The sequence below is a fragment of the Puma concolor genome, chromosome A1 (genome assembly GCF_028749965.1).
Source record: "Puma concolor isolate L17-30 chromosome A1, mPumCon1.1.hap2, whole genome shotgun sequence".
Taxonomy (NCBI): Eukaryota; Metazoa; Chordata; class Mammalia; order Carnivora; family Felidae; genus Puma; species Puma concolor.
This window is the reverse complement of record NC_141667.1, coordinates 142514271-142537314: the sequence shown is the minus strand read 5'-3', so window position 1 is coordinate 142537314 and position 23044 is coordinate 142514271. Positions and strand designations below refer to the sequence as shown.

General features: G+C 38.9%; 1 pseudogene; it reads left to right on the top strand.

The window, feature by feature from the left end:
• Positions 1-11055: 11055 nt before the first annotated feature.
• On the top strand, positions 11056-21256 carry LOC112860696 (rho guanine nucleotide exchange factor 39 pseudogene; annotated as a pseudogene).
• The last annotated feature ends 1788 nt before the right edge of the window (positions 21257-23044 follow it).

The window sequence follows — 23044 nt, the reverse complement described above, 5'->3', positions numbered from 1 at the left end:
TCAGGGCCTCACCAGTATTCTGGGTTGACCTGTAGTACTCCCTAAAGCTGAGGCTTTGTCCTCTTTATTTTCACTTCCTTTTCTGATTAACTAAAGTAGGATATCAGTGCTCAAATAGAGCCTCAAAGATTGGCCCTTGGATTGCATCTATCTGAGCCCTGTATAGTGAGTCATTCGGATAACAATTGGAATAATTCAAGAACAAAACTAATTTTAGAGTGGTAGAGGCTTGCTTCTCCAAGATGAGACTTGCCACAATGCTCAGAATCTCCAGGCATTTTTTTTTCTCTTGACATCATTTTGCATCAAGTAGGCTAATAGATTAGTATTTATCATCGTATGTTCAATTGTTACGTGAGCAATTCTATGGGATGAATAGTATGGGTAACTTGTGTACATCTGGTAGGGAATATATATATAGAGAGATAGCTCCTGAAGGAAAAGAAGTCCAATCCAAATGAGTGTGATTCATAGTTTGAGACCTTCCTAACAGCATCAAGTTTTGAAGGTGGCCTACCCTATTTGTGGCTTTTTTTCCCCCTTCAATAAGAGGGACAAAAAGAAGCAATGAGATAAATAATTGAATCTTACAGAGAAAAGCTACCAAAAAAAGTACATATTTAAAGACATTTCTTGGGTCTCCTGGGTGGCTCAGTCCATTGAGCAGCCAACTCTTGATTTTGGCTTAAGTCGCGAGATCACAGTTCATGAAATTGAACCCCATGTCGGACTCTGCACCAACAGCACAGAGCCTGCTTGGGATTCTCCCTCTCCCTCTCTCTCTCTGCCCCTTCCTTCCCTCAAAAAAAAAAAAAAAAAACAAAAAAAAAAAAAAAAAAAAAAAAAAACCAAAACCAAAACAAAACAAGACAAAAACTTAAAAATACATTTCTTCGCTATGTCATCATTTCTCACCTCATGTTTGTAGCTTTCTGCAAGATGCAGAGACTGGAATATTTCTTCACAGGGTAGTTTTGGAAGTGCACAGGAAGTACAGCCATTCCTGTGCCACTAGAGAAAGAAATGTCAGGGGACTGCTGACTGACATAACAACGTCTTCTTTCTCTCCCACATTTCTTACAGGGCAAGTGCTAGGAAGGGAGGCTACCTGGGTTTCCAGTGATTCTAAAACAAGCAAAAGATGGAGGTACCAGCATTAACTGTTGGGATATCTCAGGACGGCCTGCCCTCATGGGATTCCAAGGGAACATTTGCAGGCACAGGGAAGAGATCCACTCTGTCCCCCACAGAATCGTTTAATTAGGGCACACGGAGGAATTGCCAACATTGCTCTCAAAGACCATCCACTGTCAATCACACAAGAACTGCAGCAGGGGTGACAGGGCAGAGTAAGCCAGGAGATGACGTGATACTCATTTGCACGTGGCTGAGGGGTGATCTTGATAATGCCTTTTATATACAGATATCAGAGCTTTAACTATGTATTGCTTATCACAGACCACAGAAAATAGAGTCACACAAATTTTTAAACCAGTAAACTACACTTGTTATAAGCAGCGTGATTTAAAAAGTTACTCTGCACAGATAACACAATTTCAAAGTTAAATAATTCCTTTTTTTTTTTCTTCTGGATTTAACTTTGGAGTCTTAACTTGGATGACTGAAAGCTATTTCCATTTAACTGAAGGGTGAAATTACACTGCTTTGAGTTCATAACAGAGCGATGGGTTCAAAAAATTCTTAATGTATTTAGATAAGCAAAAAACCTAGGAGATCAAACATTTATTTATTATTCAGTCTGTATGTGGGTTTTCAGTTCATATATTTATGGCTTTTAGGTTACAGAATCCTGAGTTGCTGTTCCAAGATAGAAATAAAAATGTACTGAGATCTGTGAACGTCAGATCTTTTGATGTGTAAACAAACATTTGACTGGTAGTAGCTATGAGGGCTTACGGCAAGAAATCAGTCTAGATAGAACCAGATTGATTCTAACTTTGATTGCTGTGAGTATTTCGTAATATTATCTGTGTGGAATTTCATACTTTTGATAATAGAATTTATATCTATCTACATCATAAAACTGACTACTTTCTCTCTGGGAGAGAATATTCTGTGGACTATTTGCTTAATTGATATAGAGGGTGGATTTACATTTTCGTGGAAGTATCTCTGGCTATTTTGGGACAAGTTATAGAATACTTAAGTTTCACGATCACATAAGTTTCTTTTTTCCAACCCCAGTTAATAAACAGTATCTCACCCTAACATGAGGATTTAATGTTTTTAAAAAATTTTTAAATGTGGAATTTGTTTTAATTTTCACAACTTTGTGGGCTCAGCTTTATTCTGTACCTTTTATATCTGAGGAAAATGAAGTTCAAATTACTTATGAGACTGGTAGGACATCTGAAAATGGATTCACAAGGGTTCTTACTCCTGGCATTCAGTCTCTCAGACACACTGTTTGTGCCTCATATCTAAGGACTTTTGGCGAGTTTTCTGTCCCTGAATTGGTTCTTTGGTTTCTCCATGTGTGGAGGACTTTGCTTTCACATCCTAGTTGCTTCTGGTTGGACAAGACTAGAAAATACCTACTTAGAGTGTCCTGGGAGACTCTCTGGTGCTTCCTGAGAGGTGAGAGTCATTATCAGGTATAATTAACTTCAACATCTTTTTGAGGAGGTGGTTAAAATTGTGTTGGAAGGAAATGATTTCAGTTGATAACTTGGAGAAGGTTTTTCATTTCAGATGGAGAAACAGCTGCCAGTGTTGAATTTTAGTTTTAAAGTACGCATCCGGACGAAACGGTGATTTAAATGTTAACTCGAATGAGCTTTGTTGTGAGATAGTACATGTAAAATACTCTAAAGCAATCGCCATACTTTGGAGCCAGGGGTATAGCATTTGTCTCTAAATAATTAGATTTGTATCACAAACCTCTTGAATAAGACAACCTTGCTTAGGAAAGCTGATCATATAGTCTCAGTAAGTCCTGAGTTCTGGCCACTGTTGTTTGTCTCTGAAGACTTGTACTTCTTAGAGCCCTTCTTCCCAAATGGGAAGTAGGAGACCAGCCCGCTGGAAATACACAGTCATCAGGACTTTGATATCTCGATCTTGATCTGCTCTGCTGAATCCTGGAAACTAAAAGTGGTGTGTGTGTTTATGTGTGTGTGTGTGTGTGTGTGTGTGTGTGTGTGTGTGTATAGTTCTAACCATTCAAATTCCCATTTAAAGATGTGAGGCTATTTGAAGTGTGTATGCATTAAAATATTCATTTTTGAGTGTGTGAATCACATTATGGGGCAGAAAAGCCTCAGATTTAATGAATAAGATTCATGTCATTGTCTTTAGAGAGTAAAACCTCATTTGACCCTGGGCAGAGGCCCATGCTGACCAGGCACCATGACTGGCACCAAAGAGGGATTTCAGTCCTGACTCATAAATGTGAGCCAGTCGTCCGGCCACTACAGGCTCACTGGCAATGGCACATTTTGTATGGGCTTCAGCCCCTTTGACATAGGACAGCATCCTCCTATATAATTTTTTAGAATAGAACAACCTGAGCTCTGTTCTCCCATGTGAAAATTAGAATCAAGTAAGTTTTTTTAAAACTCCGTTCGATAACCTGTAGGAACACATAAAGAAGAAAAGCGTGAAAAGTGAGTTAGATCTAGTCATCTGCAAAGATGATTATGATATTATAAATAAAAATCATGGATCGCTTGTTGCAAAAATAAGATTTCTGTTCTCATGTCTTATGTGAGATACAAGCAAACCAACCCTAACTCAGCTAAATATTTTGTTCAGAAATGAACTCACACATTTTTGTGGCCTTGTGTGGGAAGGTCTGATTCACAACAAGCTAACTTTTTCATAAAAGGTTCATAACTAAAGCAGCGTGACTAAATCTTGGAAGTATGTTGAAGTCTCAGCTGTGGTGGTGAAACTCAGTGGGGTTGGGTGTAGAAGAGAGGGAACCATTTATCTCTGAAATTATGTATCTATACCAAGAGCAATGAAGAAATATTGTAGAAGTTCCTATGACTGTTCATTTCCTTGAGGGTGGCGATCTGAACTGACCTAAACTGTGTTTAGGTCCAATGCATGAAAACATTTTGTGCTTGCTAACTCTCACTGCTCTGTTGGGTTTTTCAGTAGCAGACTCCATCACCCACAGGTGACTGGAAAACTCTGCTTATGTGGGATGACAGAGGAAGGAGTGAAATGGAATCTTGACACGGTGGTGAGGAACGAGCCTGCTATGCTTGGGCATTTCCTTTCCCTCAAGATAAAAATCAGCATATATAATGGAGTAAGGAAACCCTAGGTAGAAAATAATTCTTTCTTTCCCAACTTCTCAGCTACAGCTAAAAATTGTTCTTGATTTGATTCTCAAAAGTTTGGTTCGTGAAACATTTTATGCAAACGGACAACTTAATTTTCCATCATCTGGCAGGATCCACAGTTTTGTGTTTGCTTTTTTATTTGATGTATATATGTGTGTACGTATTTATTATTGAAGTGTAGTTGACATATGATGTTCTATCAGTTTCAGATATACAACTTAGTGATTTGATAATTCTACATTACTCAGTGCTCGCCATGATGAGGGTAGTCACCGTCTATTATCATGTAATATAAAGAATTGGTCTTTCTGTAAACTGTCCAGGGAAGAGTGTGTGTTTATTTCTTGGGTTTAGCACATGTAGAAGTATTTAAAGAACCCTCTGCTCTTCCCCTGCTCTCTCTCTCTCTCTTTCTCTCAAAAAACAATGTTAAAAAATCTATTAAAAAAAAGAGCCTTGACAATTATTAATTAAAAAACATGTAGGAGTGCCTCAGTGGCTCTTTCGGTTGGGTGTCCAACTCTTGGTGTTGGCTCATGTCATGATCTCATGGTCATGGGATCAAGCCCCACACTGGGCTCTGCACTGAGCATGGAGCCTTCTTTGGATTCTCTCTCTCTTCCTGTCTCTTCTCCTCCCCGACTTGCATGCGTGCACACGCTCTCTCTCTCTTTTAAAATATTTATTTTATAAATATTGTAAAAATGTCAATACTACCCAAAGCTATCTACACATTCAGTGCAATCCCAATCAAAATCGCACCAGCATTCTTCTCGAAATTAGAACAAGCAATCCTAAAATTTGTATGGAACCACAAAAGGCCCTGAATAGCGAAAGTAATTTTGAAGAAGAAGACCAAAGCAGGAGGCATCACAATCCCAGACTTTAGCCTCTATCACAAAGCTGTAATCATCAAGACAGCATGGTATTGGCACAAAAACAGACACATAGACCAATGGAATAGAATAGAAACCCCAGAACTAGACCCAAAAATGTATGGCCAACTCATCTTTGACAAAGCAGGAAAGAATATCCAGTGGAAAAAAGACAGTCTCTTTAACAAATGGTGCTGGGAGAACTGGACAGCAACGTGCAGAAGGATGAAACTAGACCACTTTCTTACACCATTCACAGAAACAAACTCAACATGGATAAAGGACCTGAATGTGAGACAGGAAACCATCAAAACCCTAGAGGAGGAAGCGGGAAAAAACCTCTCTGACCTCATCCGCAGCAATTTCTTACTTGACACATCCCCAAAGGCAAGGGAATTAAAAGCAAAAATGAACTATTGGGACCTCATGAAGATAAAAAGCTTCTGCACAGCAAAGGAAACAATCAACAAAACTGAAAGGCAACCAACGGAATGGGAAAAGATATTTGCAAATGACATATCGGGCAAAGGGCTAGTATCCAAAATCTATAAAGAGCTCACCAAACTCCACACCCGAAAAACAAATAACCCAGTGAAGAAATGGGCAGAAAACATGAATAGACACTTCTCTAAAGAAGACATCCGGATGGCCAACAGGCACATGAAAAGATGCTCAACGTCACTCCTCATCAGGGAAATACAAATCAAAACCACACTCAGATATCACCTCACGCCAGTCAGAGTGGCCAAAATGAACAAATCAGGAGACTACAGATGCTGGAGAGGATGTGGAGAAACAGGAACCCTCTTGCACTGTTGGTGGGAATGCAAACTGGTGCAGCCACTCTGGAAAACAGTGTGGAGGTTCCTCAAAAAATTAAAAATAGACCTACCCTATGACCCAGCAATAGCACTGCTAGGAATTTACCCAAGGGATACAGGAGTACTGATGCATAGGGCCACTTGTACCCCAATGTTGATAGCAGCACTTTCAACAATAGCCAAATTATGGAAAGAGCCTAAATGTCCATCAACTGATGAGTGGATAAAGAAATTGTGGTTTATATACACAATGGAGTACTACGTGGCAATGAGAAAGAGTGAAATATGGCCCTTTGTAGCAACATGGATGGAACTGGAGAGTGTGATGCTAAGTGAAATAAGCCATACAGAGAAAGACAGATACCATATGGTTTCACTCTTATGTGGATCCTGAGAAACTTAACAGAAACCCATGGGGGAGGGGAAGAAAAAAAAAAAAAAAGAGGTTAGAGTGGAAGAGAGCCAAAGCATAAAAGACTCTTAAAAACTGAGAACAAACTGAGGGTTGATGGGGGGTGGGAGGGAGGGGAGGGTGGGTGATGGGTATTGAGGAGGGCACCTTTTGGGATGAGCACTGGGTGTTGTATGGAAACCAATTTGACAATAAACTTCATATATTGAAAAATAAAATAAAATAAAATAAAATAAAATAAGTAAAAAAATAAAATATTTATTTTAAAAAATGTATTCATTCATTCAATCAGTATTTAAGTGTCTTTTATGTGATCGGCACTGAGGCTGAATGTAGTAAGTCAAGTTTCTACCTCCACAGAGATAGTAGAGAGGCAGACATTAAACACACACACACACACACACCATACAATGGCATATTGACAGATGCTAGAATGGAGAAGTACTTAATGTGAGGTGAGTCTGCAGTAGACTATTTAACCTAGTTCTGGAAGTCAGGGGAGGCTCATCTGTGGAAGTAGTCTTCAAGTTGCATGCTGAGGACAAGGTGGAATCATCCTGCAGCCAGGAGAGGAAAGCAGAGATACCAACTGTGGAAAGACAAGTTGGGGGAGGGCACTTGGGAGGACTGCAGGATAGAATAGGCTGTGGTTGTATTGAATTTATTCAGCATTTTAAAACCGTCTGGTTTGAGAGGAGTATACAGCAACTTCTGTGGATATCCTCAACATTGAAGAAAAAGTAGAAACTATTGAGTTTTCAACCTGTCTTTTATCCCAGTGATATCATTTTATATTTCTTTATTTCAAGATTTTAAGTTCCTGGAATACCAGCTATACAGTATATATATATATATATCGTCAGCTTATGTTTACTACTCAGAAAAAGCAGCGCATCCAGGATAAATTATGTCCTCAAAAAGGCCTGAGTTAAATAAGTACACGTTAGTTTCAATTTATACATATGTTTCCATAGTTTTAGGTATTCGTATCTTGTTATATACCATTTGAAAAGCAGAGTTATCAAGAGAAAGTTATAGTGATCTTTTAATGCATTTAAGTTTGGAATGTATAATCACTGGAAAAGAAATTATTTGAAATTTTTAATACATGTCAGTCGTTACTGATTCATAGTGCTGCTAATAAGGAATGAGCATGCCTATCACCAAAATATTTCAAATCTACCAAGCCTCAACATCTTTCAACAGTATTGTGTTAACTGCAAGATTCCAAAAAAGAATGAATGTACAAACAGATTGTGAATTCCTAGATGATGCATCTGTTGTTATAATGAGCCATGGCTTGGCTAACTTATTCTTGTATTAGATTATTTTTAAGAAGAGAGAGATGGAATTCTGTGCGATGTGGTAACTGTATTAAAGTCTTTCAAACTTTTCTCTGCCCATGTCTTGGTTTAAGTCTGGAGTCTGTGCATTGTTTCAGTGAGTTTGGTTTGAGAAAGAACACATTTGGCCTCAAGAGACTATTTAAGTCTTGCTGCTTTATAGTAGCCAAGCATTCATCTTTCTGATTAGATTTGACATCAGTGAGCCACTATTCCATGTATACTTCAAAATACAAAAGAAGACTTGTACAAGGAAATATTTCTACTTTTTAAAAGGGTACTGAGAAGTTTTGAAATAAGTATGAACTTCTATCTATGCATAAGGCACTGAGTGTGAGGATTTTTTTAAACCACTCTTTTAAAAAAAAATTTTTAAATTTATTTTAGGAAGGAGAGACTATAAGTGGAGGAGGGGCAGAGAGAGAGAGAGAGAGAGAGAGAGAGAGAGAGAGAGAGAATTCCTAGCAGGCTCTGTGCTGCCAGTGCAGAACCTGACATGGGGCGCAAACTTATGACACCATGAGATCATGACCTGAGCCGAAACCAAGAGTCAGACGCTTAACCGACTGAGCCACCCAGGTGCCCCCGTTAACAGGATTTTTATTTATTTATTTATTTTTAAATTTTTTTTCAACGTTTTTATTTATTTTTGGGACAGAGAGAGACAGAGCATGAACGGGGGAGGGGCAGAGAGAGAGGGAGACACAGAATCAGAAACAGGCTCCAGGCTCCGAGCCATCAGCCCAGAGCCTGACGCGGGACTCGAACTCACGGACTGCGAGATCGTGACCTGGCTGAAGTCGGACGCTTAACCGACTGTGCCACCCAGGCGCCCCGTAACAGGATTTTTAAATATATCCTTCTGTAATCTTTACTTGGGGCAGATGCATTGTTCATAAAACTCTATCGTATGAAGTCTGGCGTAGCATGGTTATGATGGTGATGACTAAGCATTTATTATTACTATATGTTTACTGTATGTTAAACAATGTTAGTGATGCTTCATGATCCTCAACTGCCTCATTATGTGTTCCGTTTCAGAGATAAGTCAGGAGGCACAGGGCATTAAAGTGATTGTACAAGGTTGCATAGTACATCTGGAACGTTGGCTCCAGAGTCAATACCTTTAACTGTCCATTTATAAATAAATGCATAACCACATTTCTCCAACTTTTCCACTTAAACAATAATGTTGGTCACTTCACTAGTTTAACCCTTCATTGGCAGCTCATTTGGCCCGGGACACAGTTATGCTTATTAAAAAGAAATAAAAACATTTCATAATTAAGTCACACACCAGTATCATGTCTTATCAAATATAGCAGAATGATGGACAGCCTATAAGTGCAGATTTCTGGGCCCATCCTGAACAACAGAACTGTGTGGCAGAGGGACAGGCCCTAGCATTTATCTAGCAGCATTTCAACACCCTTTTCTGGTTTTCTCCTTCATAAACACAGAGCCATGCCACCCACATGCAAGGTGTAGTGACCTTGAATTTCAGCGACCATGCAGTGAAGACCTCAAGCATTTGTATTGAGATTTCCAAAGCTCAGAATGCCTTTTTCTTTGTCTACATGTCTTCTTTAAAACCCAGTTCAGATGTGGGTCCCCTGAAAAAGCATTCTCTGACCTCTCCAGGCAGAGTGCACCTCTCTCTCTCTCTGTCTCTATTTTTTAACCTATCTGTGTTCTGTGTGCATGCATTATTAAACCTTCACTGTTATTTATTGACTTTTCTATCTCCCTTCCCAGAGAGACAATCTTGAAGGAAATTTGTCAGAGATAGATTTCTCTTGTAGTTCTTCCTATGTCATCTTTCTCAGTCTCTAGTTTTGCCATCATCTGTACATGTTCTTTGTTGGTCCAAACTGGTTTCTGTTGGTTCTGATTTGTCCCCAACAGACCGTACTGGACACTGCTTCTATCAGGTCTATATACTTGTTGGCAGAATTTTTAATTCTTGGCTTTGTTTAATGTTCAGATTTAAACTAAATAATAACAGCAAATTTGTAAATTCCTTAAAATTCTAAGATCCTCCCATGTCTTAAGTCAGTGCTTCTTAAACTGTCGGATGCCACGTGTGAAAATTGTATTAAAAATGCATATTCTGGGACAGGGCCCAAGTCCTGCATTTCTCACAGGCTGTAGGTAGGGCCTATGCTGCTGGTCTGTTGGCCCTCTGAATACTAAGGTAGCAAATCACAGATATGGTGATAATGGGGTAAATATTAAAGTGTACCCCATTTGTCCAGATCAGGAGAGTAAAGCAAAGAGAGGTTAAATACATAGACAAAGTAGAAAGTGTATAAGTGTCATCATGAGGATTGGACACAGGTCTAGAGTAGGCTCTAACCACCCCTTACATAGCCTTTAGAGAATGTAGATTTGTCTCCCACATATATACAACTTGGGATCTTCCTGCTCCTAGATGCTATGGCATTTATCCATATGAATTTAGAAGGTAGGGGAGTGATAGCACTTTCCTCTTTGCAAAATGGCCTAGTACAGTTTCCTGGGAATGCTGTTCCTCTCCTTAGAAGGGATGGTGAGGGGCAGGAGGAAGGAGAGGTGTAGATCAGTGGTTTCCATATGGTCACAGCTCAGATGGTTCTTTCATCACATTTCACATGAAGGAAATTAAAATCCAAATAGACTTTGTTTCTGTTTTTTTCTGTAAGGGTTGCTGATTACAGGATCTACTTACTCATGCGTGAGAATATTGATCATTTGGGTCCACTGAGTTCAGAAATTTCTGTGCAAGAATATCTAAAAGTGTCCAATTAAAAAAATATTTCTAGACACATAATTAAATGAACTGTAGCCAAGATCACTAAACTGAGTGTATGTATATACATGAATGATTTCTGAAAGTAAATATACCAAAATACAATTGGTATTTATATAGAACACTTGGTATTGATGTATGGTTTTATCATTTATTCTAATCCTGCCTGAGCAGAGGACTGGGGCACTTAAAAAAAAAAATAGTGATTTCCCCCTGTCCCCAATGCTACTGAACAAAATTGCCGGGCATGGAACCCAAGAATCTCTAGATTTAAAATGCTGCCTAGGTGATTCTTATAATCATTTCAGTTTGACCAACAGTCTTAAACCATTCTGGCTTTTGGCAGAAAGAGAACAACTATTTCAGTATCTTTCAGTGCATTAATCAAAGGAGTGTCTCTCAGGTTATTTCTTGGACCGTATCATGTGTTGCTGTTGGCTGCAGCTGCTTAGGGCTTTGCCATTTAACTATTTCATGCCTGTTAGGTTTGGGCACATTTGTGCATGACTGTGATGGAAGCGCTTCACACTTCTGAAGCTTATTTGCAGAAATACTGTCTGTTGGAAATCAAACGATGCTGCAGTGGGAAAACAAATCACTCCAACACAATGGATCAGATCTTTGAGACACTGCTACAAGTGTTAAATAAGTTGTTGAAGACATGCCAAGTAGCGAATGAGAAAACAGTTGCTGGTTTGAGAAATATTTTGGAAGTGTCTGGTAATTCAAATTTAGCAGGGAAGGTAATTTTACTTATTGAACAAAAGTGATTTATAAATAATCCTGGAAAATTAAGCAGCTGGACTAGCACAGGACTTGCATATGTTATGATTTTTAAATGATTCCAAAGCTGACTTAAAATAAATCTGAGCAATTTGAAATAATTTTATTTACCAGTGAAACCTCACTCCCTCACTTGCTTACAAGAACTTCATGTGTTTGCTTAGTTTCTGCATAAAGTGGATTATGATTCTACTGAAATACTCTTTATTTTCTCTGTAAAAAAGGACCACGTCTGACATTTAGGCATCTGAAGTCTCTTACACAACTTACTAATTTATTTTATTTTTTAAGTGTTTATTTATTTTGAGAAAGAGAGCATGAGCAGAGGAGGGGGGAGAGAGAAAGAGAATCCCAAGCAGGCTGCATGTTCATTGCAGAGCCTGACACGGGGCTTAATCTCATGACTGTGAGATCACGACCTGAACCGTTAGCAAGAGTCAGAAGCTCAACCGACTGCACCACCCAGGAGTCCCTCAACTTTCTTCAGATAAACAAAGACTAGGTAATTGTGAAAGTGACAAAAAGCAAGTTCCTAGAAAGTGATTGTCTTGCTTTCCAACACCACAGCCATGGGGATAGTTACTTGATTTAAGATCATGAGCCCTCTGAATTTCCAGAACTTGTTCAAAGGAAAAGTGTAGAAAATCCGTCTTGAGCCATGAGACAGCAACACTGGAGGAGTGTGTTTGGTGTAGTGAAGCTGAAGTAGGAGTTTAAAAAGAACCATCACAAAAGTAGAATTAGAATTGAGAAGATAATTTGGGGGGGCTTCTGGAAACTGCAAAAGGAAGTAACAAATTGATTCCTTATTCTCTGGTCACTCAAGAAGGGGAAATAGATAATTTAAAAAAATTCATAATTTTAACTTTTTGGCTACAATAATATTTTTCTGATAATAAAGACAACATTTTGGCTAGTGCTTCAAGAACTTCAAGTTGCAAACCTTAAGAGTGTGTGAAAGGGGTCTGTATAAAATTGAAGGCAAAGTGAAGAGTCCTTGGAGAGCAATTATCATGCTTCTTTGTCCTATATTCTCCCTAGGCCTCTAGAGTTTTCAGTGTTTGTTGCAAAATAAATATGTCTTAAAGGAATAAACAATGTGAGTAGAAGTATGTTCTTTTGTGCATCATCTCCCCTGAGTTCTGAGTTGTTTTGAAGTGATCTAACATTTTTATTTAACATGAAATGTATTTTAGTACTTATAGTACATACATATATATGTATGTATAATATTTATATTTGAAGTTATATATATATATATATATATATATATATATATATATAGTATTTATATTTGAAGTTGATGCTTCTTTTCCAGAATATGAAACATGGTACATAGGGAGGAAGAATAAACTCGCAGCGTCTAAGTCACTTCCTGTTGAAACTTCCTCCTTTCCTGTGAGGCTCACAAGATCACATGGCTAAAATCTTTTATTGCTCTTCCATTTTACCTTAATTGCTGCACTGAAATGGTTTGTGAATTCTTTTGGGAACTTCTTAGACTCGTACATACCTTTGTTTAAACAAGCGTAATATAAAGGACTTCAATAATGTTTAGGTGTCCAGGGACACGGTGCTGGAGGAGGAGTCAATATATCTGTGTACAAAAGTAGTATGGGTTGCTAAGTATTTAGTTTTCCTAATGAATTGTCTGGAAGCTGTTTTGATGATAGAAACCAGCAGATGGGGTCTTTTGTCAACAGGGGAAAAACAAAAGATACCTCTTTAACCTTTAGTCGGTGTTAGGTATTTAGTCTTGGTGCTATGTATTTAGACATCGATATTATTTGTTGGCATGGAGAGCTTTTGAATTAGTACATTATGTATATTTTTGTATTGTAATTGGAATCAGGAAAAGGTAAATTGATGAAAGCTTTGGGTTACCACCCTATTGATAATGTACAAAACCCCCATATTGATCATTAGTACTGCTTTTAAAAAGGCACATTGTTTCACCCAGGATATGGCTAAAGTGGCTACATGGCTGTAAGACATATTTTACTCTCCATCTTCTGTTTTCCATTTGTTGGAAGAAAAATTAATCAGTACGGCAACTTGGGACATAGTATCTACCAATTTCTAGAAGTAAAACATTAAAAAATATATTAAAATCATATAAAATGTAGATTGAATATATATAAAGTCATGTAGCAAAGAAAATGATTATATTAAGTATGTTAGTCTATCTTTATGCAAGAATTTATGTTTTAAGTTAATATTTATTATAAATTTTTTCAGAGCTCATTACTATGGTCTGAGGAGAATAAAGAAATGAGATACCTATTTCTTTAAAAAAAATTTTTTTTAACGTTTATTCATCTTTGAGAGACAGAGAGAGACAGAGCATGAGCGGGGAAGGGGAAGAGAGAGGGAGACACAGAATCTGAAGCAGGCTTCAGGCTCTGAGCTGTTAGCACAGAGCCTGACGTGGGGCTCGAACTCACGGGATGCGGGATCATGACCTGAGCCGAAGTTGGAGGCTCATCCAGCTGAGCCACCCGGGCGCCCCAGATACCTATTTCTTAATACAATTGGAAGAGACTTCAACAATGAACCCAAGTTATTTTTTTGTTTTTGTTTTTATTTTTATTTATTTATTTTTTTAAGCATTACTGTATTTTTTTAAGCATAAGGACATTGAAGAGCTGATCATTACCAACCTAGAATTTGTTCCCTTTCTTTGAAGTTAACGTTCCAGAGTAGATAGGAAGGCTTTGGTAGGTCTCCCTTGTCATGAAGTTAAGAAGAAACTTTTCAGTTAAAAAAAAAGAAAAAAAGCAGAGCAGGTATTGCTTTAAAGTATAAGTGAGCACTTAATATCAACTGAGAAATGTATGTTATGATTTATCAGAATGTGTCTGCTACCATTGTATGTTTTAATCTCTGGTCGTTAATTTTTGATTTTTAAAAATTATTTGCCACACCTACAATATTGGCTGTGGTTTGTGCCTATAAATTACATGCCCAATAAATTTAATGGTGAAATCTGATTACTCCTATGAATCAAGTTTTGTTCAGAGATGGCTTTTGTTTTAGGAAGCTGTACTTGACCACATGTAGCACTGTGTGCAAAATAAATGGACTGATTCTGCTGCAGTGTAGACATAGTGAGATTTCTGGATAAATTGGTAAGCACTGGTTCCAGAAGTATTATTCCCATTTGATTAGAAAACTTCAGGTGTCCTGTTTGAGTATTGTTCTCTGTATTATAGCTCTGTCGGTTGACAATAGACAGGAAGGACCTAGGCACAAGCCATGATTATGGATTAAAAAAAAAAAATGTATGGTGTTGACTACTTGGCTCCGTCGATGAAGCATCTGACTCTTGATCTCGGCTCAGTTCTTGTTGTCAGGGTTGTGAGTTTAAGCCCCATGTTGGGCTCTGGGCTGGACATGGAGCCTAATTAAAAATTAAAAAAAAAAATGTATGAGCTAGGTGGGTGATGGGCATTAAGGAAGGCACTTGTTGGGATGAACATTGGGTGTTTTGGGTAAGTGATGAGTCTACTCCTGAAACCAATACTACATGGAATGTTAACTAAGTTGAATTTAAATAAATAAATAAATATATAAATAAAATGTATGTGACAAAGAAAGCATAATGAAGCAGAGTGTTTATTGTCTGTGTTTACTTTGCTACCACTCATACCCACCCTTGTAGGGAAATGTATAATGTTTATAACATATGTTTTTTGCCCTTGTCGTGTCATTTGCTGCTTCTAATCTCCATATTGCCCACTGGGTGTTATGTTCTTTTAAAACAGGAATTGAAAACCCAAGCTAAAAGGAATAACCAACATGGCAGCATGCCAAGTGCTGAATGCTGCATTAGGCTGGTGCAAACGAAGACATTTTAATAAGTAAAAGATAGCAGCAAGACTGCCAGTACTCCTTTGCCAGAAAAGCCAGAGGGTAGGTGAAGAGTATAGGAAGGAGGTTTAAAAGTATTCGATAGAAATTAAATTGGGAAACACATGAGACAATTCTAAGTGGTCTCCTGGGGATATGAAGAAATTAAAGCAATTAAACAATCTGGTAACACAGAGTACAAACCAAATAGGATCTCTCGCGTTCTCTTTTCTATAACTTCACATTAGATGGTAGTTTATGTCTTCCAAGGTTATACTCATGCACTGTTGAGGCAGTCTCTTACTGGCAGTGCTCTGGTTAATGATCTGCCTCCATATGCTCTGTCCATCGCTCCCTTTATTTAATACCTCCCTTTATAACTCACTCCCTCATCCATTCTGTACACTAATTCCAGATTAATTTTGTCTTTCCAAATGTGGTGCATTCTACTGGTTGTCTATTCAATAGCCAGTGCTCCCCACCCCCTGTTTTTTTTTTTTTTTTTTTTTAACTAATAGACCCATGGTTGAGCAACAGTAAAATGCCCAATGTCTAAATCATGACAGGTCAGGTCTAATATTGGTGGCCTGTTCTCCTTTGCCAACGTTCAGTCTAGGGTGGGTGTGTAGCCACGTTTTGCCCAAAGAGATGTAGTCACACTTGGGCTGGGAACTTTGGGACTGTATTTTCTTCCTTGAGAAGGAGAATGCTGCATAAAGGGGAGTTGATTATTATGATGCATAAGGATAGGAAGCCGTGAGACAAATGTCACCATATCAAGGTTCAGAGAGTAGAAGGATGTTAACAGCTTAAGGTTTGGAAATGCCGCCATCTGGACTGTCATGTAAGAATAGTTAAGAGTGTGACGCTTAATCCACTGAGCCACCCAGGCACTCCCAGATATTTATATCTCTGTTGTTCTTTGTCTCTTCCTGTATATTGAAGTTGCCATGTTGGTCACTTTCCTTCAGTTTGAATAACATGAATTTGCTTCATGTTTTTTTTTTTTTAATCTAAAAATTTTTTTCTTATCACATTCATATTTGAAGCATATTTTCACTTGATATAAATTTCTGAGTTGACAAGTTTTTTTTTTTTTTTTTTTTTTTTAACTATTAAGATTATGTTCTTTTTGGTCTGCACTGCCTGATTAGAAATCAGTCATCACTTGGGGGCACCTGGTTGGCTCAGTTGGTTAAGCATCTGACTCTTGATTTTGTCTCATGGTTCGTGAGTTCGAGTCCCAAGTTGGGCTCTGTGCTGAGGGTGCAGAGACTGCTTTGGATTTTCTCTCTCCCTCTCCCTCTCCCTCTGCCCCTCCTCTCTTCTCTCTCTCTCTTCCTCTCAAAAATAAATAAGTAAACATTAAAACAAGTCAATTGTCATTTGTTTCATTGCTCTCGCATGTGTTGTTTTTCTTGCTGCTCTCAAGATTTTACCTTGATTTATCATTTTCAGCTGTTAGAAGGTAACGTATCCAAATGTGTTTTATTTCTATACATTCTTTCTGAGATTTGCTGGCCTTCCTGGATCTTGATATTTATTTATTTATTTTTTTACCAAATTATGGTGAGTTTGAGTCCTCATTTCTTCAAGCATTTTTTTCTTTTCCCCTGTCCTTCTATCTGGGACCATTTATATATATATATATATATATATAATGTTTTATACTTATATTTCTATTTTACCATTTATGTTTATGTTTTACCACTTAATTTTGACTCATGCATCTTTGAGTCTCTATTTTTTTCTTTTTCTTCTGTTGTTTCCAAGCTGTTGTTAACCCATTCACTCACCCCCTTTTGCTTTTCAGGGTGCCTGGGTGGCTCAGTTGGTTAAGCATCTGATTTCGGTTCAGGTCATATCTCACGGTCCATGAATTCGAGCCCCGTGTCGGGCTCTGTGCTGACAGCTCAGAGCCTGGAGCCTGCTTCCGATTCTGTGTCTCCCTCTCTCTGCCCCTCCCCTGTTCACACTCTGTCTGTCTCTCTCTCTCTCTCAAAAATAAATAAACATTTAAAAAATTAAAATATTTTACTTTTCAGGTTCATCTGTTTATTTATTATGAACACACATTCATTTACGTCTCTGGACATATGTAAATACATACGCACCTCATCTACTGATTCCAACATCTAGGCTTTCTTGTGGTCAGTTTCTGTTGCCTTTCTCTGGGAAGTGCTTAGTTTCATTCTTGCAAGCATCCCCTTACTGGTAACCATGCTTATAAAAAGCTTTGTTAGAGTGAGTCTGTATTACCTATTATTCTAGGATCAGTAAGTGACTTCCTGGGAGTCAGGCAAAGTACCAAGTGTTCAGCAGAGACTTTCCGTTCTTGCTGGACCTCTGTGTCTCCTAGACAGCACAGGTGCTACAATGTCCAGCTAGCTTACGGCTAGCATCTGTTCTCTTCCAGACCTTCCAGAGTCTCACTCACAATACACACAGCATAGTATTTGACCAGCAAAGTAAGAGGAACTCCATGTAGATTCTGGGAGTTGTCTTTTATTCAGCTCCCTTTTGTTTTTTATCCTAATCCACAACCTCCAGTCAGTTTAATGATTTATATCGCCAATCTGTATTTCCTCAGTTTAGAAAGACTATCATGCTCTGTTTGTCCCTGGCTTTCCTGTGTTCTAGAAAGTGCCTGTACACACTAAGCCACGGATGTTGTGGGTCTTACTCCATGTATTCCCAGACTCTCAAAACCTGCAATCTTTTGTCCCTTTTGTCCACTTTTGGCAAACAATTGCCTCATTAAGCTTTCTGTTTTATTTTTGAAGAGCTAGGCTAGTACTGGTCATACTATCATGGCTAGGACCAGTGTCAAATTATATTGTCACGATTCTACATAGGCTACAAAGCTTTGGGGAAACCCTAAATAATTTTATTTCTTAAAATCTAGGCTCCTTCCTTTAATTATCTTTCTCTATGTGTTTAACATAGAGATATAAAATAATAATTTATTAATGCGAACATGACCTAATAGCATCTTATATGCTATTTGAGTATGACATAAAGTTTTTCCAAGTTAAACATGAATGACCCACATTTGGGTTCTGGAATCACTCTCTATGTGTAATTTAGGGGAATAGATTATGTTAATACCATAACTATACTACTGTTCTTAGAAAGACAAATATGTCTGGGCTTGTTGAGTGCATCTTTAGGGCATAATAAACAGAGAGCCTGGGTGACTCAGGTGATTAAGTGTCTGATTCTTGATTTTGGCTCAGGTCATGATTTCATGGTTTCATGGGATCAAGCCCATGTCGGGCTCCATGCTGAGTGTGAAGCATGGTTGGGATTCTCTCTCTCTCTCTCTCTCTCTCTCTCTCTACTCTTCTCTCCTCTCTCAAAAGAAATAACATTAAAAACAAAACAAAACAAACAGGTAATAAACTAGATCAGACAAAAATGTGTTTGAATATATATGTAAACGTGTGCATGTGTACTTGGACATACGTAGTTCTAACTGTATAAGCACTAATAAAGATTTCTTTCTGCTTACCAAATTTAAATATGCCCATGTCCTTGCCTGCCCACTAGTAAAATATCTCTCCTTCTTGCATCATATCTTCCCTGCTTCACCTCAGGTGCATGGTCATTTATTTGAAATTCCGAGGTCCAAATTGTGTAGTAGTATGCACACCTTATACTTCTTTACATATTAATGCATAACTAATAACAGTTGATTTTTAGAACAGAGGATATTACTTAAACATGTCTGCTCTTCTCCTTTATCTCTACCCATTCTATATCATCCTAATAATCTTGGCTTGGTTCTCAACAACTTTTAATAGTGACTTTTCACCTGGAAATTCAATTTATGACCTGAATCCCATTAGGAAGTTATGCTGGTAAATTATAGCAGTCATATTGTTAGCTGTTTTTTATTTTTCCACTTTTCGATATTCTATTACTTTTTGGCCACAATTGTGCTTAAGAACTCTAGCTGTCAAGAAATATTTTATGAATTCTATACTAAATTCCTCCTGGGACATTTTAAATCTTTGCACATATAATCCAAAATCTCATTATTATGAACATCATTCAGCTTATTTAAGTACTGAACAAAATGGTCTTAAATGAACTCAGTCTTCATCCTTTTTAAAAGAGCTATGAGCAAGCATTAAAAGAACCCCGAAGAGAAACACAGTGACTAATTCAATAAAATCCATCACATCCAGAAATCGTTGCAACCAGGAATTCAAAGCACATTTTTATTATTAAGCTTCATTCTTTAAAAAAAAGCAAACTATGAAAGCTGAGTCTCTAGAGACTGAAGGCTTCAGTTGGAATTCTAGTGCTGTCACTTATCTCCTGTCAATACTGGGCAAGTTACTTAACATCTCTGCACCTCATTTTCTACATGTTAAAGATGAGAACAACAATGTACCTATCTCCTTGGATTATTCTGAGGGTGAAATGGATAATAAATGTAAAATAAGTTGAGAAAAATCCCGGTAACTTCATAAACATGTAATAGATTCAAATTATTAACAAGCATGGGTTATGGACACATTTAATAATTATTATTTACTGACCCATCCTAAATATATTATTAACTATCTTTATATCTTTAGGCACATGTCTGGCTCCCCAAAATAGTTTCTTATATATGAAACACTAAGTCGAGCGTTTTCTAGGTTATATAATCCTTATAATGCTGTATTTTATTTTTTGCATAAAAATAACCAGAATTCAAGGAGTTTAAATATGTTCAGTTTCCTCTTCTGGTAATGCAAAAGTAGTTATTTTTTACCAGTAGTTCTGAAGTGGGGCAATAGTCTCCCGAGGGGATATTTGGCAATGTCTGGAGACATTTTTGCTCGTCAGAACTGGGGAAGTGATACTGGCGCCCAGTGGATAGAGGTGGGCAAGCTGCTGCCATCCTGTAGTGCATCCGACTGTCCTCCACAATGAAGTGTCTGACCCAAAATGTCAAGAGTGCCGAGATTGAGAAACTCTGTTTTAGACTAAATCTACTGAGAAAAATCTGCACACACGTTTAAAAAAAATGTTTAGAAGTGAGAAAGCTATCTAGGCAGCAAGAGTTTCTGGATTAGGGCACTGACCCCTCAGCCCAGCAGGAGAGGCCAGGTGCTATAGCAGTGTGTGCCTGGGAGCTGAAATGTGCCTGCACTGCCTGGGAGCTGATGGAGACCGAGGGTGCTACCAGGAACAGCCAGAGCTGGTGGTGGCCATGTATTTCATGGGAATTCCAAGAGCCAAGGGCACTCTACAACTAGCAAAGCACCAGGCCCACTCTGGGTCCTGGGAACTCATTTATGACACCAGCCAAGAGCTGCTTCCCTACCTCCAAAGTAGGGCACTGGGGACAGGGGCTGGAAGTCTTCTGCCCCCACCTAGAGCTCTACTCTCAATTTGCTGCCAACATGTAGAGGTCCTGGACCACCCTGCAAGAACAACTTAGAGAAAAATGTTTCTGGAGATTTGTGCGACTTCAGGAAGTCAGCCCTGAATTTGTGAGCCTTCATCTTCAGGACCTGCTCCCTCAGCCTCTGCAGAGGCTCCAGCAGCAGGAGATTCTTGTCATGGCTTTGGCTGAAAACACAGGTCCCAATAGCCCTGACCACCAAGGGACTCACCAGGGTTGCCTGGCTCACTGAAACTGTGCAGAAAATCCACAGCTTTGGTCAGAAACAGAAGAATGAGCAGCACCTCTAGTTTGGCCAGTGACTGCCAGGAAGAGGGGCTTACCTCAGGTCGCTGGTTTCTACTCCATGCTTGGCTGTTGATAGTGCCTCCCATGGGGAACTTTGCCGAAATGTTCTTCCTCTTCTCTCATGTGTTCCTCATGTCCAAATCTCGACACCCCACTGCACCTGCTGCAGAGTAGCACCTTTGCCTTCCATGCCTTCTACCCCATGGCCCTGTGTCAATGCCACAGGGTCTTTGGCCACTCAGGAGGTCCTTGTGGTAGACTGCTCAGCCTTGCTCAGCCTGTCCTTTCCCCCATGAGAAGTTACTGCTTATGTCCACAGACCAGGAGAGCTGTTGTTCTGGCACCACAGTCTTACTTGGGCCATCAGTGGCCAGAAGAACTAGAGAAATCACAAATTCCAGGGTACTTGAGGGATAGGTCAGAGTCAGGAGTACAAATAAATCCTCAGTACTAAACAAAACACAGAACCCTTGATGGTTTCAGAAGGGTCATTTTGTGTTTGCTTGGAACCATGCCATGCAAACTCATTTGACCAGCCCTGAAGAATCAGGAAACCAGGGCACCTGGGTGGCTCAGTTGGTTAAGCATTCGTCTTCGGCTCAGGTCATGATCTCATGGTTGGTGAGTTTGAGCCCCACATTGGGCTCTATACTGCCAGTGTGGAGCTGGATTTGGATCCTCTGTTTCCCTGTCTCTCTGCCCCATTAAGGCATGCACATTCTCTCTCTATGAAAAATCAACAATTAGAAAAAAAAAAGAATCAGGAAACCAAATTTGACCCAATTGAACCTCTGCTGAACCAGCCCCTCCAATACAAATGAGGGGATTTGGGACTGATAGCTTGGTAGTATGTCTGTGGCTGGTTGTTTATCAAGATTGCAGCTTTGTAACTGGATGTTTTATGTTGTATGCAGTTTCTACAATTTATCTTCCTACTGGATTTTAGTAAAGTGTTTTTCTTAAAAAAAAAATTTTCTGAATTAAAATCTTGAAAAATGGCATAGAGTAGATAGTCTGGTATCAGGAGTCATTGTTGACTTTTAAGCGAGGGTTGGCAAACTGCTACCTGTTCTAGTTTGCTGAATTTTTGTGTGGCTTTCAAGTACTCTTGAGCAGATTGGGGCTGTGATCCATAGAGACCAGGCTAAGACATCTTCCTCCACTCCTCGCTTCATTCCCAGCTCTGCCTCCCCAGCCAATAACTGTGGGTTGCCATTGTCCATGGCTCATGTTGGTCTTGACTTAAAAGTTGAGAACTCCGCCTTCGGCAACTGCCAGGAACCTAGAACCTGAGCTCCATGAATTGGCTCCACTCTGGCCAGCTACTCAAGTGGACATGGCTTGGCTCTCTAAGGGGAGAGAATGGGGTTCTCAATTTCAGGGAGGCAGAGACGAATACTGACTTTCGGGCCCTTGCAGCTTATTCTCCCTGTGTAGTCCACCAGGAAGTCACTTTTCATCTGGAGAATGCCTCTTCTATATGGTAGTTGGGCCTAAAGTGTGCTAACAACCCGGGATGGCCCTCCCTAGGAATCAGGACAGGGTAGGGGATTTCTTTCTTGTTATATATTTACCTATACAATATACTCAAGTTCTACTCTTGGTCTTCAAAGTCTGAAATGTATTACTATCTAGCCATTTACAGATAAAGGTTACTGATTTCTTCTCTAAGGCACTTAAATGGCTGTTTTCATAGAATTATCAGTAGATGACAGGCTGAAAAGCAGAGCAGAGCTTTGAGCAGCTTCAAGGAGGTTAGAAGACAACAAATTGAATTTAGAGAGAGCCAAGGAGGAGTTGTCTTGGTAAATGCCACAGTTTTCTGAAGGAGATTCCATAAGGCTCTGTCCTAGGATTAAGTCTAATCAGAAACTATGCTAATGGTCCCCAGTGCTACAGGTCTCTAGCCTGCATGGCAGAAAGCAGTGTAAATCTTGGCCAGCAAGAACATCTTCCATCGTCTAAAAAATATGTCTATAATTTTTGTATACACTGTTCAACACTACATCAAAAACAATCAGGTGTTCAGAAACAGAGATGATCAAAAGCCCAGGAGCAAAAAGTGACTATAGAAACATTCAAAGGGAATCCAGATCATCAAATTATCAGGTGTAATGGTAAAATAATTATGATTAAAAATATAAGGAATTAAAGACAAGTTGAGTGACTTT